Here is a 15268-nt window from a genome sequence, read left to right as displayed (position 1 = left end):
GTGGCGGACCTTAGGATTATCACACGGGTACTCCAGGATATCCTAAGACAATACTGGATTCTCCAGGTGACCGACAAGCAATCCACCCAGATGTGTATTAAAGTTGCCACCTTAAGTTGAACCATTAATTAATCATCTCACATCTGTCATTGATTCACTCACCCAAACCACATCTACGAGCATAGCATAGCAATATAAGCAATACGAAGAAGTAACTCCCAAGGGTTTGATAATAACAGGGCAATAGGTTCTACCTCATCAACTACTTCCCAATCCACATGTTAATCACATCCTAATCATGCAATGTTTGAGGATTGGAGCTAATGCATAAAAATTGGGTATGAAAAGAGTATGATAATGTGTTACTTGCCTTGCTGATGATCTGCAAAACCTAGAGACTCATAGTAGCACGCTTCGCACTCCAGGTGTTCTATCACAAACAAACAATAGCATACATAAGCAATCAACCAATGAAGCACGGGTAAATCTCAAATAAGAAGATCTAACCAGAAAGTTCAACTTAAGAACTCCGGTTTGCAAAAAGAATCAAATCAAACGGAGCAACGAAACTCAAACTGCGAAAGAAACAAGATCCATTTACTAATCTGAACTAAAGTCAAATTTTACAGTACCAAAATCTTGGTCAAGTTGATTAAACAGAAGGAGGGTTTCGAGACGAAGATCTAGGCGCTTGAATCGCCTGATTCCGTTAAACGAGCGAAAAAATAAACTAAAACAAAAATCGGATTAGAAATCGCGATCGAAAATAATCGCGGAAAATCCGAGAAAAAGAAAAACCGACGAACAGGTTAACGAACGAACGTTCGCTGTCTGCGGCTAACGAGTGAACACCGTTCGTTAAAACGAACGTACGGACGAACGTCCGCTAACTGACTAAACCGGGAAAAAAATAAAACCGATCTATTCTAAAAAAACAAAAACTAGGGTTTTCTAAAAAAACGGATTGGTTTAAAAATAAAACCGAACGACGGCGGCGGCGGCGTATACCTCCGGCGAGGCTCCGGCGGGGTCCGGCTGCGGCGGCGGGTGGCGCGAGGCGGCGACGGCAGGCGGCGGCAGGCGGCGGCGGCAGGCGGCGGCGGCTTCGGCAGGCGGCGGGTGGCGGGTCGGGTGGTGGTGGTGGGGGTCGGGGGCGGCGTATATAAGGAGGGGGCGGCTGGCTTGGGGAGGGGGCAAGGCGGCGCAGGGACAGAGTCCCGGTCGGACTCGGCGACGGCGGCGGCGGTCGCGGTCTCCTGGAGGGAGACGGCGGCGCGGGGCGGTTGGGCCGGCCTGGCTCGGTTGGGCTTCGGCCCAGCCGGGCGCTGCAGATTTTTTTTCTAAATAATTTTGCCGAAACTTAAATAAATCCTAGAAAATAAAAAAAATCTAAAAATACCAAAACAAATTTTCACCGTCTGAATAAAATATTTAGAACGAGATGAACATTTTCTTGGCCCTAAAATGCAACTTTGAAAAACGTGCAATTTTTCTAATTCAAATAAAATAGCAATAAACTCCGAATAAAATCCAATATTTGATTTTAATATTTTTCCTCCAATATTTCAATTATTTTGGAGAAGTCATATTATCTCCTCTCATATATTTTAATATGAAATATTTTTGGAGAGAAAAATAATTAAAACCAATAATCCTCGTTTCAATATTTGATAAAACTCAAATATGAAAACAGGGAAATCCCCAACTCTCTCCGAGGGTCCTTGAGTTGCTTAGGATTTCGAGGATCGAAACGAATTGCAACATAATATGATATGCATGAATGACCTATGTATAACATTCCAAATTGAAAATTTGGGATGTTACAAACCTACCCCCTTAAGATGAATCTCGCCCTCGAGATTCGAGTTGGCTAGAAAATAGGTGTGGGTGGTCTTTGCGAAGATCATCCTCTCGTTCCCAGGTGGCTTCATCCTCGGTATGGTGACTCCACTGAACTTTGCAAAACTTGATAACCTTGCTGCGGGTGACTCGGCTGGCAAATTCAAGAATCCTGACTGGCTTCTCCTCGTAGGTCAGATCGCTGTCCAACTGAATCGCCTCGAAGGGCACTATATCTCTTAATGGTATATCGACCATATCAGCATGACACTTCTTCAGCTGTGAAACATGAAACACATCATGAACTCCTGACAGTCCTTCAGGTAACTCCAACTTGTAGGCAACTTCTCCCATACGTTCCAAAATTCAATACGGTCCTACAAATCTCGGGGCTAACTTTCCCTTAACTTCAAAACGTTTTGCTCCTCGCAGAGGTGACACTCGTAGATATGCTCTATCTCCAATTTCATAGGTTATTTCCTTGCATTTCAAATCTGCATAACTCTTCTGTCTGGACTGAGCTACCTTTAATCTATCTCGGATCAACTTAACCTTTTCTTCAGACTCCTTGATCAAATCTGGTCCAAACAATTGTCGGTCTCCTACTTCATCCCACATCAACGGTGTTCTGCACCTTCGTCCGTACAGGGCTTCGAATGGTGCCATCTTCAAACTGGCTTGATAGCTATTGTTGTATGAGAACTCCGCGTAGGGCAAATTGTCATCCCAACTAGATCCATAATCTAGCGCACAGGCCCTCAACATGTCCTCCAGAATCTGGTTGACTCTCTCGGTCTGTCCATCCGTCTTCAGGTGGAATGTTGTACTGAACTCCAATCTCGTTCCCAAAGTCTGGTGCAGTTGATGCCAAAACTTTGAGGTAAACTGTGTTCCTCTATCTGATACTATGGTCCTCGGAACTCCATGCAGACATACGATCCTGGTCATGTATATCTTGGCCAACTTCGCACTTGTATAGGTGGTTTTCACTGGGATAAAGTGAGCCACTTTGGTCAAGCGATCAACTACTACCCATATAGAATCATATCCTGATTTGGTCCTGGGCAATCCGGTGATAAAATCCATGCCAAGTTTATCCCACTTCCATTCAGGTATCGGCATAGGCTGTAACAATCCTGCTAGCTTTTGATGCTCAGCCTTCACTCTCTGACATACATCACATACGGCTACATACTCGGCAATATCCTTCTTCGTACCAGTCCACCAGAAATGTTCCTTCAAATCCAAATACGTCTTGGTGTTTCCGGGGTGTATCGAGTATGGTGAGTCATGAGCCTCCTGAAGTATTAACTTCCTAATCTCTGTGTTATTGGGCACATAAACACGGTCCTCAAACCATAAGGTGTCGTGCTCATCCTCACGAAAACCTTCGGCCTTTCCTTTGCCCATCCTCTCTTCTATCTCAGCAATCTCTTTGTCATCCTTCTGAGCTTCTCAAATTTTTCCTAACAATGTAGACTATACCTCCATTGTTGCAACAAAACCTCTAGGAACAATCTCCAATCGAAGTTCCCTGAGATCCTCTGCTAACTCCTTTGGCAATCCCGCGCTTACTAGGGTATTAGCATAACTCTTCCGACTCAAAGCGTCTGCTACGACATTGGCCTTGCCTGGATGATAGTGAAGCTTCATGTCATAATCCTTTATAAGCTCCAACCATCTCCTCTGCCTAAGGTTCAACTCCTTCCGTGTGAAAATGTACTTCAAACTCTTATGATCCGTGTACACATCACAACGGTTTCCAATAAGGTAATGTCTCCAAGTCTTGAGCGCATGCACTACCGCTGCTAAATCCAAATCATGCGTGTCATAATTCAATTCGTGCGGTTTTAGTTGTCGTGAGGCATACGAAACAACTCTTCCGTCCTGCATAAGCATACTTCCAAGTCCTAGGCGAGAGGCATCGCAATACACTTGGAAATCCTTGCGTATATCCGGCAGAATCAGCACTGGGGGTGTAGTCAAACGTTTCTTCAACTCCTGAAAACTTGCCTCACATTCTTCCGTCCATTTAAATTTGGTATCCTTCTTCAATAACTCCGTCATTGGCTTCGCAATCTTAGAAAAATTCTCAATGAATCTTCGATAGTATCCTGCGAGTCCAAGAAAACTGCGGATCTCGCTAACTGAAGTGGGTGCCAACCATTCAGTGACTGACTGAACCTTGGTGGGATCTACTGCTACACCTTCTCCTGATATAACATGTCCAAGGAATCCGACTTCCTTCAACCAAAACTCACATTTGCTGAACTTGGCATACAACTGGTGTTCCCTGAGTTTCTCGAGAACTAAACGCAAATGCTCTTCGTGCTCCTCCTCATTCTTCGAGTATACCATTATATCATCAATGAACACCACAACAAACTTATCCAAATATTCCATCAACACTTTGTTCATCATGCTCATGAAATAGGCAGGGGCGTTAGTTAGTCCAAATGACATGACCGTATATTCATACAACCCGTACCGTGTGGTGAATGTTGTCTTTGGTATATCCTTCTCTTGAATCTTCAGCTGGTGATATCCTGATCGCACATCGATCTTTGAAAACACCTTAGCTCCTTGCAGCTGGTCAAACAAATCATTGATCATCAGCAGTGGGTATTTGTTTTTGATCGTCACCTCATTTAATGCACGATAATCAACAACCATTCTTAGAGACTTATCTTTCTTCTCAACCAAAAGCACTGGGGCTCCCCATGGTGATGAACTCCGTCGAATGTAACCTTTCTCCAATAACTCCTTGATCTGCTTCTTAATCTCCTCCAGATCATTTGCGGGCATCCGGTATGGTCGCTTCGATATAGGCCCAGTGTCTGGCAACAATTCTATCAAAAACTCGATGTCTCGATCCGGTGGCATGCCTGGTAACTCCTCTGGAAAAACATCCGGGTAATCCTTCACTACAGGCACTTCCTCCTGAACAACTCCCGTGAGGGTATTTACTTGGCTCCTCCTAGGCGCATGCCTAGATACATACTTAATCCTTTTTCCCTCAGGGGTGGTGAGATAAATCGACTTACTAGCACAGTCAATGCTTCCTCCATACTTTGACATCTAGTCCATGCCTAATATCACATCCAATCCTTATGACTCCAAAATTATTAGGTCTGACGGGAAGACATGGATACCAATGGTTAAGGGTATCTGATCGCACCATCGGCTAGCCATATACTCTGCTCCAGGTGAACTCACTAACAGAGGGGTCCTAAGGGTTTGGGTTGGTAGTTTAAACTTATCCACAAATCCCCTTGATATGTATGAATGCGATGCACCAGTATCAAAAAGAACAAGGGCGGTAAAAGACTTAACCAAAAAACTTACCAATAACCGCGTCTGGCTGCTCTTCAACCTCCTCCACGTTAACGTGGTTCACTTGTCCTTTGTTGAAGGGATTGGGCTTCTTCCCAGCACTCCCATTACCGTTTCCATTCTTCGCTTCAGGGCACTCCGTGGCATAGTGTCCAGTCTTCCCGCACTTGAAGCAAGTAATGTGACTTAGGTCTCTCTTGGCGGGTGTGGCTGGATTGGGGCAGTTCTGATTGTTGCTTGCTCCGTTCCCAGTCCCATTCTTAGAACCATTGTGGTTGTGCGAACTTCATCCGTTGTGGTTATGACCTCCATGGTTATGAACAAGTCCTCCCGAGTTCGGGGTTAGACGAGGCTTCTGTTGGGCTCCTGAGTTATACCTTCCTTGTCCATACTTCCTCTTACGGCTCTCAATCTGCTGCTGCTTCCCTTCAATCATAAGAGCCTTATCTACCAACTCCTGGTAGTTGTTGAATGTTGCCACCATCAATTGCATGCTCATCTCATCATTCAGCCCTTCCATAAACTTCTCCTGCTTCGCGGCATCTGTGGCCACATCATCAGGGGCATAGCGAGATAACTTGCTAAACTCATCCATGTACCGAGCCACAGTACGGTTCCCCTAGTGTAAGTTGCGAAACTCACGCTTCTTCATATTCATAGCTCCAGTTGAGACATGGGCTGTGCGGAAAGCTTGCTGAAACTGATCCCAAGTGACGTTGGCTATGGGGAAAGTGGCCGTATAATTCTCCCACCATGAGGCCGCTGGTCCACCCAATTGATGTGCGGCAAAGCGCACCTTCTCAGCATCTATGCAACCTGCGATGGTCAACTCCCTTCCAATACGGTGTAGCCAATCATCAGCAACTATAGGCTCGGTGCTACTGGAAAACACCGGCGGCTGCAACCTCAGAAAACAGGCTAGGTTATCAACTGGTGGTGGTGGCGGCGGTGGGTTGTTGTTGTTGTTGTTGTTGTTGTTGTTGTTGTTGTTGTTGTTGTTGTTGTTGTTGTTGTTGTTATTGTTGCCTTGGTTCTGAACTAACAACTGCATCAAGGCATTCTGCTGCTGGATCAACTGAGTGAGCTCCGGTGCGAAGGTAAATCCGGTGTCACGTCTCGGAGGCATCTGATGGGTTTAGAGGGGAGAGATTAGAATAGAATGAGGTCTAATGATAGAAACACTACCCATATGCACATGAGACAAACACAATCATTTCACTCAATCAATCAAGCAAGGGCATACAATCGATCTAATCTATCGTTACAAAAGTGCTCGGACTATACTATATACATGGGGGAATACTACTAATCATTTGGTGGTCATCTAGAAATTTTGATCGGTGGAAGACTCCATGATGTCTGCTCCAGCTTCGTCTTCAAAGTCATCTTCACTGGGGTCGGAGTCGATGTCGTCGATGATGATGTAGTTCTCCGGGCAAGTTGAGTCGTCGTCCTCTCCTTGGCGCGGGGTCTCCCATGAATACTCCGATCTTCTTTATCAGGTCGTCATTCTTCTCCAATAGTGTGGCAATTTCCTCCTCATATCCATCGCATGTAGACTTAAGTTCTTCTTCCAGCTCGATGATCCTTGTCTTCGCCTTCTTAAAATCTATCATGTCTGCGCACATCTGATTCTCCTGGCGACGGATGTGATGGTTTAACTCCTGGATGACAGCTGCGATTGATCTATCCTTCCTGGTGCTGATCATCTCCCATTGCTCATCTCGGCGCCCACAAATCTGGTAGATAGTATCCTTAAGCTCCTTATGGTAAACTTCTCCAATGCGTCCCATGGTGATGTGAGCTGCCATACTCTTTCCTAGACTCCAGGTTGGTGCATCAAAGGAAAACTCTATGGGCTTAGTGACTGGTGTGAATGTCCTTCCTAGAACTTGAACTTGAATCATCCATCGTTCCTCTTCTGGTAAAGTGGCGTTGTAAGTACCGGTGAAGCTTGGTATTCCAATGTTCAGGTACCTAGTGACGTCCAAAAGGGGTGTCTTCATCCGGTTGCGTGAACTTGATCCTTGCATCTACCATCCTAAAGAGTAGAAAATGGAGAGGAGTCAGAAATGAGAAGAGAATAGTGATCTAGGGCTTTTAGCTTAGTGGTCGTGTCCTACACTCAGCGTGTGCTCTGATACCATCTTGTAGCGACCCGACCTCAAACGGTCAAGTCTCTGTGCTTCAGTGTCATCCCTGGATCGGTAATGCTGACACACACAGTACTCGAAGAATTTATAACAGAGTAGCAATCACACACTTATTACATCGAATGTCTCAAAAGAGAACTTATTACAGTAAATATGGCTTAAGGCCATCTAATACGATAACAGCGGAAGGCTTGGAAGATAAAGTGAGTCCATCAACTCCAACGGCATAGCTGAGCTGCACGGCGACGACCTAACGAACCTTACTCCTCGTCTGAAAAGTCTGCAACATGATACGTTGCAGCCCGAAAACGGGTCAACACATGGAATATGCTGGCAATATAACACAGTAGAGCAAGAACAGAATAATGCTATCACTACATGCATATTTGGCTGGTGGAAAGCTCTATGGTTATAGTTTTGCGGAAAGCCAATTTTTCCCTACAACAAAGGAATAGATTTTATTTAACTATCATGGTAGTTGAAACATCATTGAGAAGGTTCCTCCAACTCAATCCCAATTAGAAGTAATTATCAACCCAACAATATTAATTTAGAGTGATGAGATACATATGATAATCCAAGTACTAGATACTCAAGACTGTCCATAACCGGGGACACGGCTAACCATGATTAGATTGTACACTCTGCAGAGGTTTGCGCACTTTTCCCCACAAGACTCGATCTCCTCCGTTGGATTTCTCGCACTACATGGTGTTTGAGAAACGGATGACCGAGACACAGTCTTTCGGAAACATTAACTCTTTACTCTGGGTAGACCATACCAACCTACATCCCTCTACCTGCTGATCCACCTCTTCAAGAGCTCATGCAACTTACTCAACTATGCTAGAGCCCATAATAGCTTGTGGCTGCACACAGAAGTTTCTAGCATGAAATATCTCAATTCCCTTTGAGCCTGGGTTGCGGACCTTAGGATTATCACACGGGTACTCCGGGATATCCTAGGACAATACTGGATTCTCCAGGTGCCCGACAAGCAATCCACCTAGATGTGTATTAAAGTTGCCACCTTAAGTTGAACCATTAATTAATCATCTCACATCTATCATGGATTCACTCACCCAAACCACGTCTACGAGCATAGCATAGCAATATAAGCAATACGTAGAAGTAACTCCCAAGGGTTTGATAATAACAGGGCAATAGGTTCTACCTCATCAACTACTTCCCAATCCACATGTTAATCACATCCTAATCATGCAATGTTTGAGGATTGGAGCTAATGCATAAAAACTGGGTATGAAAAGAGTATGATCAATGTGTTACTTGCCTTGCTGATGATCCACAAAACCTAGAGACTCGTAGTAGCACGCTTCGCACTCCGGGTGTTCTATCGCAAACAAACAATAGCATACATAAGCAATCAAGCAAAGGAGCACGGGTAAATCTCAAATAAGAAGATCTAACCAGAAAGTTCAACTTAAGAACTCCGGTTTGCAAAAAGAATCAAATCAAACGGAGCAACGAAACTCAAACTACAAAAGAAACAAGATCCGTTTACTAATCTGAACTAAAGTCAAATTTTACAGTACCAAAATCTTGTTCAAGTTGATTAAATAGAAGGAGGGTTTCGAGACGAAGATCTAGGCGCTTGAATCGCCTGATTCCGATAAACGAGCGAAAAGATAAACTAAAACGAAAATCGGATCAGAAATCGCGATCGAAAATAATCGCGGAAAATCCGAGAAAAATAAAAACTGACGAACAGGTTAACGAACGAACGTTCGCTATCTGCGGCTAACGAGTGAACTCCGTTAGTTAAAACCGATCTATTCTAAAAAAACGAAAACTAGGGTTTTCTAAAAAAACCGGATCGGTTTAAAAATAAAACCGAACGACGGCGGCGGCGGCGTATACCTCCGGCGAGGCGGGGCGGCTCCGGCGGGGTCCGGCTACAGCGGCGGGTGGCGCGGGGCGGCGACGCCAGGCGGTGGCGGCGGCAAACGGCGACGGCGGGCGGCGCTACGCGGCGGCAGCTGCAAGCGGCGGCGGCGGCTTCGGCAGGCGGCGGGTGGCGGGTCGGGTGGTGGTGGTGGGGGTCGGGGCCGGCGTATATAAGGAGGGGGCGGCTGGCTTGGGGAGGGGCAAGGCGGCGCGGGGACAGAGTCCCGGTCGGACTCGGCGACGGCGGCGGCTGTCGCGGTCTCCTGGAGGGAGACGGCGGCGCGGGGCGGTTGGGCCGGCCTGGCTCGGTTGGGCTTCGGCCCAGCCGGGCGCTGAAGATTTTTTTTAAAATAATTTCGCCGAAATTTAAATAAATCCTAGAAAATAAAATAAAAATCTAAAAATACCAAAACAAATTTTCACCGTCTAAATAAAATATTTAGAACGAGATGAACATTTTCTTGGCCCTAAAATGCAACTTTGAAAAACGTGCAATTTTTCTAATTCAAATAAAATAGCAATAAACTCCGAATAAAATCCAATATTTGATTTTAATATTTTTCCTCCAATATTTCAATTATTTTGGAGAAGTCATATTATCTCCTCTCATATATTTTAATATGAATTATTTTTGGAGAGAAAAATAATTAAAACCAATAATCCTCGTTTCAATATTTGATAAAACTCAAATATAAAAACAGGGAAATCCCCAACTCTCTTCGAGGGTCCTTGAGTTGCTTAGGATTTCGAGGATCGCGAAACGAAATGCAACAAAATATGATATGCATGAATGACCTATGTATAGCATTCCAAATTGAAAATTTGGGATGTTACAGTATCTCCAATGGTTGTAAGATAGTTGTTGGTAGACTTTTCCACATAGGATTTTTTATGACGTGTCATACAATAAATGAGAGAAGAGAGGAAGGTTGTATGTACATGAACCAACACCCCTTACACAAGCTCCAATGAAGGCTAGCAAAAGATTGAGAAGCGACCAAACAAGAAACGAATAATCTCATAAGCGAGAATTAAGCATAATTAACACCGAATAATGCACCACAAGTAGGATATAATTTCATTGCATAACTATTGACTTTCGTGCTTGCATAGGGAATCACAAACCGTAACACCAATATTCGTACTAAAGCACAATTACTCATCAACATGACTCACATATCACATCATCATATCTCAAACTATTACGAGGAATCAAGTTTATTTTGTCCAATGATCTTCATGAAAGTTTTTATTATATCCTTCTTGGATATCTATCACTTTGGAACTAATTTTCATGTGTTGCTTTTGATAAGCTCAAACAAATATAAGTGAAGATCATGAGCATAATATTTCTTTCTCTCAAAATAATTTAAGTGAAGCAAGAGAGAATTTCTTCAAAAATACTAAAGTACACTGTGCTCAAAAAGATATAAGGGAAGCACTAGAGCAATTCCATAGAAAAGAGCTTCGTTGACGGGATGTGAATGCCGCTTACCTAGCCTCTCTGGCAACTATTTAGGACTCTATTTTATTTAAAAACTTTCAGATCTAAGTACTTTATTAAATCAGCAAGCAAAACAAAATAAATGACATTCCAAGGATAGCACACATCATGTGAAGAAGCAAAAACTTAGGCTCAACCGATACTGACCGATAATTGTTGGTGAAGAAAGGTGGGATGCCTGCCGGGGCAACCCCAAGCTTAGATGATTGAGACTTCTTGAAATACTATCTTGGGATGCCTTGGGCATCCCCAAGCTTGAGCTTTTGTGTCACCTTAATTCCATATCATGGTTTACCTAATACTCGAAAGCTTCATCCACACAAAACTCAACAAGAACTCGTGAGATAAGTTAGTATAAACCAATGCAAAAACTTTATCATTCTCTACTATAGCAAATCACTAAAATTATTATTCAACATTGCATACTAAATGCCTCTGCGTATTTAATACCCCTATCCTCAAATAGAATCATTAAACAAGCAAACATATGCAAACAATGCAAACATAACAGCAATCTGCCAAAACAGTACAGTCTGTAAAGCATGCAAGAGTATCAATACTTATTCAACTCCAAACATTATGAAAATTTACCACACTGTAGAAAATTTATCAGAGCTTATTATGCAAAACAAATCAACATTTTAGCACATTCTGACTTTTCTAGGCAATTTTTGCAACAACGATAAACTTTTTGTTTTCAAACAGCAACATGTAGACTTGAAAAATAAGCATAGTAAAGGCTATCATTGCCAATTTTATTGAAATAAAAGATGTAAAAGATTATTCTAAATAAAAGAAAGCAAATCAAAACAAAATAAATTGACGCTCCAAGCAAAACACATATCATGTGACGAATAAAAATGTAGCTCCAAGTGAGGTTACCGATAATGTTGGAGACGAAAAGGGGATGCCTTCCGGGGCATCCCCAAGCTTGGTTGCTTGGATCTTCCTTGGATATTAACTTGGGGTGCCTCGGGCATCCCCAAGCTTAGGGTCTCGTCACTCCTTATTCTCCTCATATCGATATCTCACCCAAAACTTGAAAACTTCAATCACACAAAACTTAACGGAACTTCGTGAGATAGGTTAGTATGATAAAGAGCAAACCATTTCACTTATGTATTGTCAAAGACAAGATTCATAATTGTTTCCACACAATGCCTACTGTATCATATCATTTCCACAATTTATATTGAGCAATATAAGCCATAGAAACTAGAAAACAAGCAAACTATGCATTGAAAACAGAATCTGTCAAAAACAGAACAGTCTGTAATGATCTGGATAACTACCATACTTCTGCTACTCCAAAAATTATGAAAAAAATTAGGACCACGTGAGCAATTTTTATATTAAACTTCTGCAAAAAGAATCAACTCAAAAGCACTCTTATGTTAAAAAAATAATTATTTTCGTGAGCGCAAAAGTTTCTGTTTTTTAGCAAGATGAAATCAACTGTCACCCAACATGATCCCAAAGGCTTTACTTGGCACTATATTGAAACAAAAGCAATAAAACATGATTACTACAGTAGCTTAATTATTTCAACACATAAAAACAGTAGGTAAAAGTGTTGGGTTGTCTCCCAACAAGCGCTTTTCTTTAATGCCTTTTTAGCTAGGCATGATGATTTCAATGACGCTCGCATAAAAGATAAGAATTGAAACATGAAGAGAGCATCATGAAGCATATGACTAGCACATTTAGGTCTAACCCACTTACTATGCATAGGGATTTTGTGAGCAAACAACTTATGGGAACAAGAATCAACTAGCATAGGAAGGCAAAACAAGTGCAACTTCAAAACAATCAACACATAGAGAAGAAACTTGATATTATTGAGATATGTAAGAGCATAAGTTCCTTCCTCATAATAATTTCAGAAACATCATGAATGGATTCAACAATATAACTATCACATACAACACTCTTTTCATGATGCACAAGCATATAAGATTTATCACTCTTTATGTCATACATGTCATCATAATAATAATCATAGATAGCAACTTTATTGTCATAGTCAATTGAAACCTCTTCCAAAATAGTGGATGTATCACTAAATAAATTCATGACCTCTCAAAATCCACTTTCATAATTATAACAATAAGATTCAACACCCTCCAAAATAGTGGGATCATTCTTACATAAAGTTGACACTCTTCCAAACCCACTTTTATCAATATAATCATCATAAATAGGAGGCATGCTTTTATCATAATAGATTTTCTCATCAAAACTTGGGGGACTAAAAATATCATCTTGATCGAATATAGCACCCCCAAGCTTATGGCTTTCCATATCATTAGCATCAAGTATATTCAAAGAATTCATACTAACAACATTGCAATCATGCTCATCATTCAAATATTTTGTGCCAAACATTTTATTGACTTCTTCTTCTATCAATTGAGCACAATTTTCATTTCCATCATTTTCACGAAAGATATTATAAAGATGATCAATAATATGATGCAACCTCAATTCCATTTTTTATGTAGTTTTCTTTTATAAACCAAACTAGTGATAAACAAGAAACTACAAGATTCGATTGCAAGATCTAAAGATATACTTTCAAGCACTCACCTCCCCGGCAACGGCGCGAGAAAAGAGCTTGATGTCTACTACGCAACTTTTTCTTGTAGACACGTGTTGGGCCTTCAAGCGCAGAGTTTTATAGGACAGTAGAAATTTTCCCTCAAGTGGATGACCTAAGGTTTATCAATCCGTGAGAGGTGTAGGATGAAGATGGTCTCTCTCAAACGAGCCTGCAACCAAATACAAGAAATCTCTTGTGTCCCCAACACACCCAATACGATGGCAAATTGTATAGGTGCACTAGTTCAGCGAAGAGATGGTGATAAAAGTGTAATATGAATGGTAGAAATATATTTTTATAATTTGAATAAATAAAAACAGCAAGGTAGCAAATAGTAAATGGGCACAAAAACAGTATTGCAATGCTTGAAAATGAGGCCTAGGGTCCGTAATTTCACTAGTGCAACCTCTCAACAATGCTATTATAATTGGATCATATAACCATCCCTCAACGTGAGATGAATAATCACTCCAATGTTCCTATCTAGCGGAGAACATAAGAGTACATGGTTTGTAGGGTACGAAACCACCTCAAAGCTATTCTTTCCGTTCAATCTATTCAAGAGTTCGTACTAAAATAACACAAAGCTATTCTTTCCGTTCGATCTATCCTAGAGTTCATACTAAAATAACACCAAAGCAAATTCATATTCGTAATACTCAGTCCAACTCAAAGAACATCAAAGAGTGCCCCAAGATTTCTACCGGAGAAACAAAGACAAGAACGTGCATCTACCCCTATGCATAGATTACCCCAATGTCACCTCGGGAATCCGTGAGTTGAGTGCCAAAACATATGTCAAGTGAATCAATACGATACCCCATTGTCACCACGAGTATTCAATTGCAAGACATATATCAAGTGTTCTCAAATCCATAAAAGTATTCAATCCGATAACAACGAAATCTCAAAGCGAAAAACTCAATTCATCACAACAAGATAGAGAGGGGAAAACACCATATGATCTGACTATATTAACAAAGCCCGCGATACATCAAGATCATGATATCTCAAGAACACGAGAGAGAGAGAGATTAAACACATAGCTACTGGTACAAACCCTCAGCCCCGAGGGTGGACTACTCCCTCCTCATCGTGGTGGCCGCCGGGATGATGTAGATGGCCACCGGAGATGATTCCCCCTCCAGCAGGGTGCCGGAATGGGGTCTAGATTGGTTTTCGGTGGCTACAGAGCCTTGCGGCAGCGAAACTTCTGATCTAGGTTAACCCCGAGGGTTTTCAGAATATTTTTGAATTTATAGGGTAAAGAGGGGGTGCGGGAGGCCACCGAGGTGGCCACAACCCACCTGGGCGCGCCTGGGACCCTAGGCGCGCCCTGGTGGGTTGTGCCCCCCTCGGGGCACCCCCTAGGTGCTGCTCTGGCCCATTGGTGGTCTTCTGGTCCATAAAAAATCCATAAAAAGTTTCGCAGTGTTTGGACTCCGTTTGATATTGATTTCCTACAATGTAAAAAACATGCAAAAAACAGCAACTGGTAGTTGGCACTATGTCAATAGGTTAGTCCCAAAAAATGATATGAAATAACTATAAAATGATTATAAAATATCCAAGAATGATAATATAACAACATGGAACAATAAAAAAATATAGATACGTTGGAGACGTATGAGGGAGGGGGCTTTGCGAGCGTCCAGACCACTGCCACGCCTGCTTCTTACTGCCGTGGCCAACCAAAAAAGCCCTCTCTCGCGCTCGCGGGCATTCCCGCCTGAAGCCAGCTGCCCGCATTCATGCCGGCCTAGAGCGGACGCGAGCGCTCACTGGTGTCAGAACTGAAGCGACTTGCTGACCAAGAGCACCACCCTCTACTCTCCTGATGTGCACGCCTTCTCTCCGCATTGAAAAGGCATCCATTTGCCTACCTACATCCATTTAACCGGCGCGTGTGCCAAGGAACCTACTCCGGGGCCCCGA

Source organism: Triticum aestivum, chromosome 6D (assembly GCF_018294505.1).
Source record: "Triticum aestivum cultivar Chinese Spring chromosome 6D, IWGSC CS RefSeq v2.1, whole genome shotgun sequence".
Classification (NCBI taxonomy): Eukaryota; Viridiplantae; Streptophyta; class Magnoliopsida; order Poales; family Poaceae; genus Triticum; species Triticum aestivum.
Note: the sequence above shows the minus strand (reverse complement) of the source record.